The 14,944-nt window shown below is 37.5% G+C and overlaps 1 long non-coding RNA gene across 1 annotated transcript in view; it reads left to right on the top strand.

Annotated features, from left to right (window-relative positions):
- Positions 1-10,344, top strand: part of LOC122193145 — an 11,112-nt gene extending 768 nt beyond the window's left edge. Inside the window, exons 2-3 of the long non-coding RNA XR_006182826.1 lie at positions 9,474-9,513; positions 10,255-10,344. This is a non-coding gene — a long non-coding RNA (uncharacterized LOC122193145). The remainder of the gene's footprint in view (positions 1-9,473; positions 9,514-10,254) is intronic.
- The last annotated feature ends 4,600 nt before the right edge of the window (positions 10,345-14,944 follow it).

Genomic DNA, 14,944 nt, shown 5'->3' with positions numbered 1-14,944 from the left:
TTTTTTTTTTTTTTTTTTTTTTTTTTTTTTTTTTTTTGCTTTTGCTCTTTTTTTTTCCCCTGGAGTGTTTAGAAGTGCTTGCTCAAGCAAATACTACTAACACTATTCTCACTTACTACATAGCCAAATACAGGCCAACACTGTGAACGAATTTCTTTTTACTGTCAAACGTTGGCAGTGTAGCATGAGATAGCTGACACTGAGGATGTTTCTCCCTTTTGCTTTAGGTTTTTTGGTATTCTTTTTCTCAACAACAACAGTATCTAGAAGCAAATCAAGGGAGTTACTTAAGGCACTGTAAAATTAGGCAGGGTAGTAAAAAGGCTATCATTTCTACTAATGTTTTCCTCCAAATTTTAAAACTGTGAAAAAAAATCCCATGTTTTAGATAGGGAAACAGTGCCAGAAGAAATTGACTTGTCGTTTGATAAAGCTTATGATTAGGGTAATAAATTAAATGGTTTGGGATTTTTGCAAAGTGGAATCAGCTTTTGATTGCTCAGAAATTGACTAGAGTTACCATCTGTCAATAGCTGATGGTTCATTTCATTCAAGTGATATACTTGATTATATACTCAAAATATACTGGCCAGTGGTGAGTCTGTGCTACAGACAGGGTGAGTGGATGGACTGTCAATGGCTTATTGGGGCTATAATGCACTGTATTAAAAAGTTTATGTAGCTTTTACTGTAAGCCAAAGTAACAAGAGTGTAAGGTTTTTGTTTCTGTCTTTTTAATAGTGAAATAGGAGTTCCTTCTGCAATAAAGCCAGTAACACTTTTTGTCACAAGGTGGTAGCAGATATGCAAGTATTGCCAGCACTTTGATGTAGTGCAGTTGTCTCAGACATTTTCAGCAGAGATTGAAGTGTGAAATATGAAGTTAATGTACTAAAGAATTAACAGATGCACATTGTTATTTTATAAGTAAACACCCGTATATTTACCCTTCTGCAGCATTTTGCAGAGCCAGTATGCTATGTTTATGTCCTAATTTTTTTTTTTAAAAGTACTGTGGAAGGAAATGTACAATGCAGTGGTAATATATAAATATGCCTGGTCTTTTCATTATAAGTAGTTTGATCAAGTGATATGTAGAACTCAGCCTCTTCTAACCACGCTACCATATTATTCAAGCAGATTGGATAAAAAATCCTCCCCAAAGTGAGTTGATTAAAGCATTTTTTTCCTTAGAAAACAAAAATATTTTGTTTTCCATAGGAAGGGATTGAAAATCTTAAGTTTATATACAAGGTGAAGGAAAAAAAAAAAAAGGTAAGGAAATCCAAATTTAAGTGCTCAACCCTAGGTATTCGCTAGCAGATTCTATTGCACTCTGTTAAACAGTACTGGGATATGTCTTTTTGTGCTTGCTGCTGAGAAGCTTTAAAGGGATGGAGGAGAGATTTGTTTTACAGATTCCCAATACAAGAAATGTTTCATTTTTTGTTTAATGAGTCTTGTTTAATGAATGCTACTAATTGTTTAATGAGTCTCACTAATGAGTGGATAGTTAGATATTTTTTCATTTGTAGTTTCTGCCTTAAGAAAATGAAGTGCCTTTCATTGTAAGATCCATATTTTAAAGTATCTTTGAAAAATGGAATATCAATTTCTGATGTCCTTATATTGAGCAAGCCGTGTCCTACACCCTTTTTTCTTAGCTTTTCATAAATTAAATGTTCTGTGTTTGTGGGGTATATTCCATTGTGAAGTGGATTTCATTTAGGAGTACTGGAGTTGTCTTGAGCTATCTAAACATTTCAAGCCGTTGCTTGTGAAATAATTCACAACACTCTCAATTTAAACAGGCAGTTCCATGGGGGAAAGTTATTAGGAACTTTCTTGTCTTTAATGATCAATTAAAAGAATACAAAATGCAAATATAAATAGTTTATAAATGTCTTAGTGTGATGAAGTATGTCAGTGTACATACTCGGATGTCCTGATCAGAAGTCACACATCAGGGGAACTGAACGCAGTCTGAAATTATTCTGCTATTCTTTTCCATAGCATGCACTTCAGTCTATGGCCATCTGGTCTCTCAGGGTCTTGCTGGGTTGGTGAAGGGCACATTTTTCTCTGTGCATCACCAAATCTGATCCCTAGGCAGAGATCTCCAAATGCACAATCAGGAATTGTTACTTCATGCTGCTTTCAAGAACATCTGAGTTGTTTACTGCGCCTTGCAGACCTGTTGTTGTGTTACTGTTAGGTTTTCCAGTTACTTTTCATTGTTCTTTGGTTTGTTACATAGAGGAATGGTACCAGAGCTGGACTGCAGAGAGCAGTGGGAGATGCGGAGGTGAATGTCTCGTGCTTGGTTCACCCATTGCTCGCTTCTCCTGTAGAGAAAAAACTTTCCTCCATGCTCTCCCCAAGGGGAGGACAGACTACTTGATGAATGGACATATCTTTGGCTTATGGCATCCCACCTTCTGGTAGATACAGCTGCTTTGTCTACAGTTAGAAGTTAAGCATGGTTTGGCTTGAACTGCCTTCACTGAAACACCAGCAACAGTAGCTTCCCACAGCTTGGGTCCAGCCAACAATTACTGTCTCATCCTATCCCTGGACAAGATCAACATATCTGAGAAAAACATTCAACAATGACCCCTTCCATGTTTCTGGAGAGTCAAAACTTTGGCAGAGGCAAAAAATCCTTAGATTTTTGGCCCTTTGATTTTCTTCATGCTTTTTCTACCCTGTGTTCCCCACTTCATTCAGTTGTCTGTGACCCCACGCATGTGAGCAGAGCTGAGATTCTCTAAGGGACACAGATAGCAGCTATCTCAGGGGGCAAAAGGAAGAATTAATAGATATATTCTGTGTCTCTGTTAGGGAAGAAAAAAGCTGTCAGAAAAGAATGAACAAGCAAGTGAATGATGCAGGATCTCAGCAGACCCTCAGCCAAGGCAGAGATAGAAGCTGCACATAGGTAGAAGCTAGTGACATGTATACTTAATTTCTCTGCTTTGCAAAGGTCTTACTGCAGTTTTGCTGTGGGGCCAGCGACTACTCATTGCTGGCTGTCTCCAAATGTCTTGTTGGCTGCTGCACATGCACAGACTGCTTTGGGCAGTCTTTTCAGAGTTTTGAGACTAGTATAAAAATAGACTGAGCCTGGAAGTCTGGATTATCATCATTGCTATGGACACTTCCAAGCTGTCATTTTATCTGCCCTGAATATTTTCCTTATTTTCGTGGTTGTGCTCAAAAGCTGGCTCAAATTCCCAGTGCAACTGTAGTGAACCTTGGTCTCTTATCCATTCTAATACACATTTCACTAAAATCCTTCACCATCCCAGCCCTTGCTGTCATCAGTACTTGATTTTGAATGCTTCCATTATGTTTGCATCTGCTGTAATTTTACTTTTTTTTATAGTATCAGCTTTCATTAGTTATGATGTATTTGGAAATCAGTAATAATAATAATAGTTTTGTCAAGATATCTTTTGAAATAATTTTTTAAATAATTTTTTAAACTGCCTGTAGATTGTTTTGGGGTATGTCACATGTACGTTTCATGTTTAGACAATGGATGCTACTTTATCAAACCTTGTGAAAGGATATTGGGATGGACAGTCTCTAGAAGTCTGATGTACATTATTTTATAATTTTATTTTTCCAGTGATACAAACTGGGACTAAGTGGCTAGGAAGCAGCACTGCTAAGTACAACCTGGATGTCCTGACTGAACGTAAGCCATCAGTGTGCCCTGGCAGTAAATAATGCCAAAAGTCTTCTGGGCTGTATTAACAGTATACCAGGGAGAGTCAGGAATTCAACATTCATTAAGCAACTTCGGTGTCTAGCTTTGGGTACCTCACATACAAGGAAGATAATGATAAACTAGAAGTACTGTAGTAGAGAGCAGGGAGTTGTAGCATTTGTCCCTGGTACAAGACTGAGAGAAATAGACTTGTTTGGCTTAGAGAAGATATCTCATAGCAGCCTACCAACACCTAGAAGGAAATTATCAAAAGAGATGAATCCAGGCTCCTTTGGTGTATTGGTAGGAGGATAAGATGCAGTAGGCAAAAATTTAAACTAGAGGTTTGGATGGATGTAAGAAGAAAGGTTTTCCCCATAGGGGCAAACAAGCAATTAAATAGGTTGTCAGAGTAGTTGTAAGGAGTTTATTGTCTGATATTTTTCAGAAGCCAGCAGGATAAAACCCTGACCTGGCCTCCTAGTGGACCTTGGATGGAATGAGCTTCTAAGGTCCCTTCCAACCTGAATTATTCTGATTCCATGATTCTGTATTTTAAAATGAGAAAAAAAATCAACTGTTTAGTTGTGTACACTGAACAATATTGCATTAGCCTAAAAGTTAAATTGATGTTTTGCATGTTATTTTTCTTTTTTAGAGTCTTAGTCTCTTAACTTCATCTCTTTCATCTACTTTCTGTCAGGGATTTTTTTTTCAGTGCAGAATAGCTTCAGGCTTCAACTTCTCTTCCTCCGCTATTCCCAAACCTTACAGACAGTCTGAAATGCAAATATATTTTTGTTCTCTACCTACCAACATGACTGCCTATTAAATTATTCTGCTAATCCCACAAAAGATCTCCTCAGGATTCTTTCTAAGCTCCACTGTGTTATGGAAAAATAACCAGATTTTACTTCTTTTGGGTCTTTGTTCAGAGCAGAAGAGGCCAAACATAATTGCAAGCAAAAAAGAAACAACAGCCCTGCCAATATGAGATCCTGCTCTTAATTATGCACTTCATATTCACTGTGACTTGCTCTGAAGCTTTCTTCTTACAGAATTGCTGCATTGATTTTTTTTAATTTTTTTTTTTTTTTTTTTTTTTTTTCCAACTCAGAAGTACCACATTATGGCATTCAACAGGATAGGTTGAAAATTAAATACTTTTACATTTCTTTGATGTATGACTATAGTGTGTGTAGCACATAATTCACTGCATTCAAGTTACAATACGGCCATTGTCATAAAAGGGCAAGAAGGCATAGAGATTTTTAGTATGTGTAGGGCAACCATTGTGATTTTGTCTGGATTTCTGGAACTTAATGTTAGCATTGTATTTTCTAAGGTCATGAGTGTATGGCACATCCTGGACTCTTTTGCCTCTTGTTCTTAACATGCAGGAAAGTGTGTGCTACATGGAGGAGGGAGCAGAAGGAACAGGATCTTCAACAGAGAGAGACGTTTTCTCAGACAATAATATGTTTTGAGGGATCTCATCCTCTTCATCTAAGAAGCTGAGCACTATGTATAAAATCTACTTCAGAGCTTGTGCTTCTTCATGGTCACCATCTTTCTTTAAAGAATCAGGAGAAGAGAGTGGAAAAACTGGGTAGTGTTCAGCAACAGAGAAGACAGACAGAGCTAGAAAGCTGGTATCTCGACCTTTTGATCTGGAGCTATGTGTGGTTATAACTTCCTGGTGTTTGTCTATTGCCCGTCCTTAGCAGTTCATAATTCTGATGGTGATTTTGGGCCAAATGGCTCAGGCCAACTGTTCAGATTAGTTAAGGTTTGATCTCAGGATATAGAAATCAATTTTCACACATTATAAGTACTTATTGCCATATATGAAAGCATCTATAATTGCAGAACTATAAATATTTGTATGTTTAACACGCATCAATTTTGTGTTAGTACCTATTGGCCTGTATCAGGAGGGCTGAGCAGAGGTTAGTTAGTCCCCCTTGAATTTTTTTTTTGCAACTTGAGGTTTTACAGATTCATGGGTCATTTCACAACGCTATTCCTCTGCAGCAACAGAGATATGTTCCTAGACTTAACTGATCTTTTCAACATTGGCTGGAGGAGTTGCTGTGGTAATGATGTTTTGACTTGTTCACTCTTCACAAGCAATGTAATATTATATGTATATTAATCCAAGGTTGTCTTCCATAATAACACACCAATTCTGTGCTTGAAAGTCCAATGTTGGGAAGATAGTGGCAGAGATTTTAGACGCTGTTCTGAACATAAGTTTTGTAAGACATTTATGTGTCAGAAATTTCAGTGAAATTGTTAAGAGTTTGATCTAGGAGAGTAAACCAGCTGAGCTGATACGTACATTCCTATCAGATGTCCTGCACAGAGTTCCTACAGCAGAGTAAAGGAAAATTGCACGTTAATCTTTGTGAGTGTCTGTGGCAGGGACAGAAATTTGAGCTTCCTCATCTGTGTACAAGGAAGCAATTTTTGGATGTAAGCTTTAAGGCACTAGAAAAGGAATTATATAATGAGTCAATTCAGGGGAAAAAAAAAATGTTTAGCAGGCTACACGCATGCCTACAAAACCTTTGAGAAAGGTCAAATTGCACAGGCACTTCCAAGTCACTGCTAACTGCATAAATCATATTGCACAGAACATTTTTTTTTTTTGCTGAGACTATATTTTAGAGCTGCAGATCAAGCAGCTGCAGGCCTAATGGCAGAATTTTCATTTCCAGGTACAGTTTTTAGAGTTGTGGGCTCACATGATATTTTGAAAAAGAAACACATAGGAATGGATCTAGTCTTAAAATTGTCACTTGCAGCGAAACATTGTCACAGATGTAGTTGTAGGGCACACTGAAGTGGTGAATTTTGAAAGAGGTAGCCCATTTCAAATTTAGGGCTGTATCTTTTAGGCAGAAGAATCCTAGGACTAGAGGCTATGGTGCAGTTGCATCTTTTTGAAAATAAAGTCTGGCTTTATCAAACTGCAGCCTACTGTCTCTATTTTGGGGCTCCCCAGTGACAAGGAAGATACTAGCTTACTGGACCAAGTCAATGGATGATTTCTGCTATGATTAGGAATCTGAAGCCCAAGACATACAAGGAGAAGTTGAGACATGTAACTTTGTTCAGAGGTAAGAGAGAAAATGAAGATAATATTGCACTGTTGTTAACTTAGTTTATCAGATGTGATTTCTCCTTTGAAAACCTATGCTGACAACTGCCAATCACCTTCTTGTCTTTCATATCGATGGAAATATTTTCAGGATTATTTACACTATTACCTTCCCACAGATTGAAGCAAGGCTATGTAACCTGAAACCCTTCTTGAAGACAGGAATGACACCTTATTTTTGTTTTTATTTTATTTTTATTTTTTTCAGTTTTAGGAACCTTCTCTGACTGCGTTTCAAAGATAATTTTTGGTTTTGCAAGCAAAAGTTGACTACCATGAGTAGTACTGAAGCCAGAGCATATGTATATATCTATACCTTACTTAATCTTTCTGAAACCAAATAATCAGCTCTTGTTCTGTTGAAACACAGGATTTCAGGAAGAAATATGTATCTGCTCAGGAATCATATCCCACTCCTCTGTCCTGGAAAAGTATTTCACAGCTGGAGATCCACTGCTCTGGCTCACTTCTCTCATTTTCACTTCCAGTGTCCAGTCCTTTCATTTCCTGTTTATATCATAACCAGTACTGCCAGAAAGTAAGGTAGTATCAATTTGGGTTTTTTTTGTTTATTGTTTTTTTTTTCAATCTCCCATGCAGTGCCTTTTGATTGCATCCTGGAAAATGAAAAGTGGAAAAGAAAAAAATTCAGCAGAGCAAGGACAATGACAAAATGTAGTAACAACTGGAGCACCACTGAAAACCTATTCCTGAGTCTGTATTATCAATTCAAGGATAATACTTATCCGTGTGCTTGACCTCACCACCCCCTGCAGTATCTGCAAGAACACCTGTAACATTTATAGTTTGCAGTCTTCATTGCAGCATCCTTTCATGCTGTTTTCCCTGGAGTGAAATTAAATTTTCCATTACTCAATAGCACTGTCTCTGTATTGTGTCAGAATAGACTTTACTAGTGCATTACTGGATGCTGTATTTACATGAGTATGGATAACACACGGTGATTCTAGGGTAGGGAGAGAAACTTATTCATGGTTGTCCAAATGAGAACAAGCAAAATATATGATCCTATGAAAATATCTAGTCTGTTTTCCTTTCCCCCTTTCCTTTAAGTCAAACTGATGCAGCTATATCAACACATTTGGTCATGTGGATGCTCATTAGCTGTTGCTAGGGGAAAGATGCAGACCTGGCTTTCATCACTAGCAGTAGATGAGTTACCTTCCATGAGTTCCATCCAGAGGTTTTGAATTTCTCCCTCTGGTCCCTTCCAGGCCCCAGGTGCTGCAGGTTGAATACTGCAGTAGCCTTGTTTTCATTCTCCCAGACAAAAATCTTTGACTTCCTGTGACAGGGATGGATTTACCTGGCTTTACCAGAGGCTTCGTTTCTGTTCCTGTTTTTCAAATATGTTGCCTTCAGTGTTGTTTTTTTTTGGTGTTGTTTTGTTTTTTTTTTTTCCTTTTTTTTTTTCCTCTCTTGATGCAGCATTGATTTTGTAAGATGGGACTTTGCAGAGATTAGCTTCCATGTGACCTTGGCAGACTTTTTTCAGGTTATTCAACCCTCTACCTAAACTTTTAATCCTATGCCTGGCTGAGCTCGCCAAAGCGTTAATCTCTGATGGGACTCAGGTGGTAACCCTTAGGTAGCTGGTTTTGGTTTGGTTCTCCTGAATTGAAGGTATGAAGGTTACTATAAAAACACTTGCATTAGTGAGGCTGATATGGTGTTGAAGCTGTAAAAAATACAAGTTTGTATTTTGTAAAGACTCAGAAGTTGATCTTTACTGGAAACCATAGGCTAGAAAATAGATATCCCTTAAGGTGGGCTGAGGAAGAAGGTCTAATGAAGGATACATGGTAGTTAAAGTAATATATGGGAACTTTCTTCTACAGAAACATTCAGAGCCATATTTATTTTAGTTTGTTTTTGTTTAAATCAAGGGAATTGAATACTTGTCTATATAACTGATAGCTTACTTGATTTGAAGTGTAACATATTCAGGAAGAATCAGAGTACTGCATTCTATCTGTTAACCACTAATTATTGCTTTTTTTTCTACAGATATCAGGTGTATTTTTAGGACTTATGTGCTTGGGTTTTTTGTTTGTTGGTTGGTTTTCAGTGCTGCTATCAAGCTGAGGTGATAGGGAAGCAGTTCTTTCATGCACTTTTATTAAACAGATAAAAAATTAGAATGTGCTCATCAGTTTCCAGTTGCAGATTCCCGGGGAAATATATGTGAACAGGAAAAACAGATAGTTATATTTGCCTAGTGATACTTGCATAGTGAATTCTCTCAGCAATCTTGCATTTCTTTGCTTTTGCATGTTGAGGGCTGGAAGAAATTTGCTGACTGAGATTTGAACTAACGTTGCTGAAGGCTCAGTGCGTACCATTAACCAGTTCCCTGGGGAATTCCAGAAACAAGATTAAAGAGTGTTGTCAGCAAATTACATATGCAATAAAAATGGGGCAATACAGCTAACTGTGAGGCTATGCATACATTAGTTTGTCGTAGAAGGTAAGGAAATTAAATTCAACAGTCTTCTGTTGAGTAACAACAGTAGATGGCACTCTTTGTTTTTCTTCAGTGTATTTTTTTTTTTTTTTTTTTCTTTCAGGAACGAACAGGTTTTACGATGAAGGAAGTTTTGTGCTAAAGATCCACATGGTAATAAAAAAGGGCCAGCGTACCTTTTAAGTTTATGGAACAGTTACTTATGCTTCCTGCAGGTGTTAATAATTGGCCTTTTTAGTCCCTACTGCTAAATATATTCTGTGGGTACGAAGACCCTGAAGACTTCTGTAGGACCCCCATTGTATATTAAGAAAGAAGAAAATTTTAGCACCAAGACTTGTAGAATCATGTTGGGAATCTCTATGGAAATGCTGAACACTGTTACTGTTTTTTTGTTTTTTGTTTTTGTTTTTGTTTTTTTTTTTTTTTCTTCCCCTAAGTGCTATAACCCTGCACCTCTTTTGGTAATTCTGCCAGGTGCACAGTATATTGCTCTCCCAGTATGCTGTGAATGAAAACCATCATAAGTCTCAGTTAAGATACACTGTGTTCTACAGCTGTTTTGCTGCTGTTAAGAAAGAGAAGTCAGCTTCAGGTTGTAAGAAAGCTGATGGACAAGCAGGCAGCAGTGAGAGTGGTTCTGATGTTCCTGTGCATGCCATACACACAGTACCTGAACACTCACTATGTTTAAGCAGTAGTGCCCCATGAGGTGTTTTTATTAAGCAGAATTTTTTTTGTGTGTTTACTCAATCGTTGCTGCCTTCTAACAACATTTATGACTCTCATAGAAAGCTAATTTGAGATCCCTGGTAACAAGGAAATTATTTAAGGATGCTGATGATTTGGGGACTCTGCTATGTTACATGTTGCAACTGTAATTGCTGACTCCAGAGCCCTGGCCAGCTGTTCAGAAATGGATAATCTCGGTGATGATGTGAAGAATTGTAGTGTCCTGACAAAATTCAGTTACTCAAAGAAGGAAACATCAGAATTTCTTTTGGAGAAGATTGGTTGTGTTACTAGGTAAGTAGAAGAGCACAAGTATTTGGCTAAAACAGGTCTAGGCCATCTCTAAAGTGGATTACTATTTACTCTAAAGCAGGTTACTATGAGCAGATGCTGTTGGGCCTCCATTCATGAAAGTCTGAGCTCCTTTGTAGTCTCTAGACAGTCATTAGAGAGAAACTGCCCTAAAAAAAAAAACCAAAGATTACTTTACAATGTTCTGAGAATGAAGATTTTGGTAGAGAATGGGTTACCATGCTGTGCACAGTGGAAAATATGAATTAGGGTTTATTGTGTAAAGGGACATGTGCTTCTCTGGCTTACTAAGATAGCTTTGAAGGTTATGGAAAATTCAGCATGAAACCAATCTTGCTGCATTCATATATATATTGTCAGTAGGATTAGTACTGAAGTGCAATCTGACCTTTCTGTATGCCTGTTTCTGTATTTGGGAAATTTATTGATATACAGTAAAGTTCAGTCTGAGTATATGCCAAAATGTAGGTAATATGCAATCAGGGAAAGAGGGACTAAAACTTGAGTGCAAAGTTATTAATATGATGGATGGATTCCAGTGGGAATCTGTATGAGACATGGAGGAAAAAAATATGATTTAAAAAAGAAAAACATCTGAAACATGTATTATATATATATATATATATATATATATATATATATTTTCTGTTATAATTAAACATTAGCTTTTAATACTGCAGAACAAAGTGTTTGATTTCCAGGGTCAGTCTCCCTGAAAACACTGCTGTTAATACCTCTCAGTTTGAAGAGTCCTCTGTCATGAACAGTGAAGATCTTCATTAGTTACAGGGACTGAAGACAAAGAAGGTGGCTGGTTGCAGATATAGCAAAGTGGACATCTTCAGGAGCTCTAATTAAAGCTTCTATGAAAGAGATTTAAAAAAAAAAAAAAAAAAAAAAAAAGAAGAGAGAGAAATACAATGGAGTACACCTGAGTGTTATTCATGGAACAGTTACATAATGAAAGAACAATAGGATTTTCAGCTTTTCACATTTTCTTGAGACATTATGAAGAATCTGGCAGTGATCAGAACAGTAAATTGAGAAAAATGGTAAGATAAAATGCAGTTATAATGGCAGTAGCAGTGAGCTAATCTCAGTGGTAACTTGTATGTTGCTATTACTAGATTCACAGTGTGATTATTAATGGCAAATGCAAAGGTGAAACAATGATATTTCCTAAATATGTCATACTCTATCTGAAACTGTAGTAATTAAAATGTTTATAAATGAATGGAGTTAAATTATTCTTATCTCATTTGCTGCATGTATGACACTTGAAACTGAAATAACATTTGGGAAAGCATTATTTAACTGTCAAAAGAAAATGTTAGAAACGAGAACTTAAATTGCGAAGTCAGAAAATAGGAACTATTGACTTAGTGTATTGATTCTTTCAAAAATGTGTATGTGCATGAAAATCTGTGCACTTGGTATTCTCTTCTAACAAATAAGTTTGAGGAAAAAAGGTGGTAAGTACATAATTTCTTTTCCTGCAGTGTTGTTCAGGAAATAAGAATTCTCAATTTAGGCTTTATTATTAAAAGAGTTGATTATAGATGCTGAAGTGGGCAGGAGTCTTGGAAGCCTTGAAGGAAGCCCAATTTTATGGAATATATGCACAAGAGCTCTTGTTTTCGCAGAAAAAAAAAAGTCAATAATTATTTTGCTCCTTATAAATAATGTTGATTTTTTTTTTTTAATGAGAATTCCTACTGCCTGCTTTTATCCTTTCATTCTACTTGATGATCAAGTGTCGTTTCTGATATTTTTTTTAAAAGAAACTGTTGCAAACTAGATCAATCCACATGAGTCTGCCCTTGCTAGTCATGAAACACTCCTTCTGCTTTTCCTGCTTTACTAAATTGCCTGTATTTTTTTTCCCTGGATATTAGAAGAATATCTTCTTGTGCAGAAAAGAAGTTTAACTTCTGTTTTTGTTGCAACAGGTTTGGATATCCACAAATTTTGTTTCATAGAACAGTGCCCAGAGAAAGCATAACAGAATGAGAGTGTATGAGAAGGGGTGGGTACCAACAAATGTTTTTTGGACACCATCAAGATAAAGTCAATATTACTGTCGTGTTCAGGAGAAATTACAAATTACTGCATATTTTGTAGTGTCTAACAGTACAATCCAAACATGCCTGAGACATTGTAATCTTTAGTATTTCAGTTTGCACATACCCACATATTCTTTCCTTGACAGTATGAGAGGGTTGCTTCTGAATACTGCTGTTTCTTCTAGTTTGACTGTATAGCAAGCTCTGTATTGTCAAGTTAAAAACAGAAAGCTAAAAACAAGAAAAAAACAACAACACAAAACAACAACAGAAAAACACAACAGAATAGGAAGTTAGCACAATGCTGCTTTCCAAACGTTTAGTAGTTTTTCTTGTTTTGTTTTTAATTCATTTTCACTCTGATGGCACTGGTTGCATCACTGAGAGTGAGATGAAGTCACAAAAAATTATCAAGCAATTCGATTTTTTCTATGAAAATTTTTGAGGGGATACTTAAGCGCTGTTGAAGTTTAAAGTAATAGCTTATCAAATGAAATACAGGACAGTGTGCTGTTTATTCTTGCATGAACTGAAGACATGAATTAATGGTAGCTATAGGCAGGAATGTATAAGAGGAGACACACATTTAGGGCAAATTGAAGGAGGAGGTAATAGATGTCAGAGTAAGGCATAGAGCAGGTTAAAAAAAAAAGGAAGCCTGAAGCACCAATGGATGAGTGGTTTTCCTACATATGCTGCTCAGTACCTAAAAGCAGAAAGACTGGAAAAAAGAAACTCATAGCCAGGTCTGTTGCCTCAACCCACATACTATGCTGTCACAAGATTTTTTTTTTTTTCTCTTTGTGTAAAAAACCCTGCACTGTACTTTTCTGTGGTCACGCAGTAGCTGATTGACTGTAGCTGATTGTGGACACCGACTCAGTTGCTCTCTCATTTCCTCTCATTAACTGGTTGGGGCTAGGAGGAAGTAATAGAATCATAGAACTCACACAATAAAGCTCATAGGTTGAGATACATACACGATGACCATGGAACTGGCTGTGTCTAGCGCAGGGCAGGCCCAGTCCCTCCTCATGGAAGCCCAACAATCTCTGCTGCCCAAACCTGAACACCTACCTGCTCTTCAGATATGCATCAAGACACTTCCACCCAATTTCTTCAACAACTACGGGACACAGAGAATTGTGTGTGTACATATATGTATATGTGTGTGTGTGTGTGTGTATACACATGTATATACTATCATGATATGCTGACACATTCCTGTTTGAAATATGTTAATATTCGTAGGCTTTCCCATGACCTACATCTGAAGAATATTGAAGGACTTTTTAACTTGTTTTTTTTTTTTTTTTTTTTCAAATATGGACAAAAGTAATTAATGGAGTGGTAGTGCCTACTTACATGTGTACATTTCTAACCATAATACAACCTTATGCAGACACTATAGGATAGTATTGTCAGTTTAACCATGTGCTTTTCTTATGCCACAACATGATGGAGCATTCCTTTGGTACACTTTCTGAAAGGCAGAGATGCCTCTGGGATTTCTAAGTGCCAGTGTCTGAAACATTTAGTGAATAATTGGATACTGCTGTGCCCTTCATTATTTATGCCAAGATACAGGAGAAATATTTTACATTAGCTGGACTACAGTTTCTGCAGCAACTGCATTACCAGCCTGCAGAAACTGCTCACATCACACATAATGCATGGGAAAATCTGAGAATCTGAAGTGCTACTAGCAGACTTATTAGTGATATAGGTGACAATTCTGCCTGTAATTAAAAAAAGTTTGTAAAAAGATTGTTAGTGAAGTGCTATTCTAAGAACAATGATGGGCAGCTGGGCCATGCTGATCTCTTACTCCCCCTCCACAGAAAGACAGAAGGAAAAATTACAGTGAAAAAAAGAAGCTTGAGAGAAGGACAGGAATATCACAGAATCTCAGAATAGATGGTGTTAGCAGGGCCATCTGTGTCCATTTGGTCCAACCCTTGCTCAAGCAGAGACACCCAGAAGAGCTTGTCCAGGATTGTGTCCAGGTGGATTTTGTGGATCTACAAAGTAGGAGACTCCACAGCCTCTGGGGAACCTGTGCCCACACAGTGCACAATGCACAGTGAACACAGTGCAGAAGTGCTTCCCAGTTTTTGGATGAATCATAGAATCATTTGAGTTGGAAGGGACCCTAAAAGGTTACCTGGTCCAACTCCGTAGGGCAGGATCACTTCCCTCAACCTGCTGGCCAATCTGCTTTCGATGCAGCCCAGGATACAGTTGGCTTTCTGGGCTGCAAGGGCACATTACTGCCTCATATTCAGCTTACCATCCATCAGTACCCCCAGGTCCTTTTCAGCAAGGCTGTGCTGGAATGGTCTGTGTTCCAGTTTGTCTGCCCATTGCCTCTTGTCCTGGCATCGGGCACCACTGAAAAGAGCCTGTCTCTATCCTCCTTGTGTCCCACCTTCAGGCATAGAATCATAGAATCATAGAATCATAGAATCACTCAGGTT

Source organism: Lagopus leucura, unplaced genomic scaffold (genome assembly GCF_019238085.1).
Source record: "Lagopus leucura isolate 7727_CA_CO unplaced genomic scaffold, USGS_WTPT01 Super-Scaffold_73, whole genome shotgun sequence".
Classification (NCBI taxonomy): Eukaryota; Metazoa; Chordata; class Aves; order Galliformes; family Phasianidae; genus Lagopus; species Lagopus leucura.
This window is presented reverse-complemented; position numbering and strand designations above follow the sequence as displayed.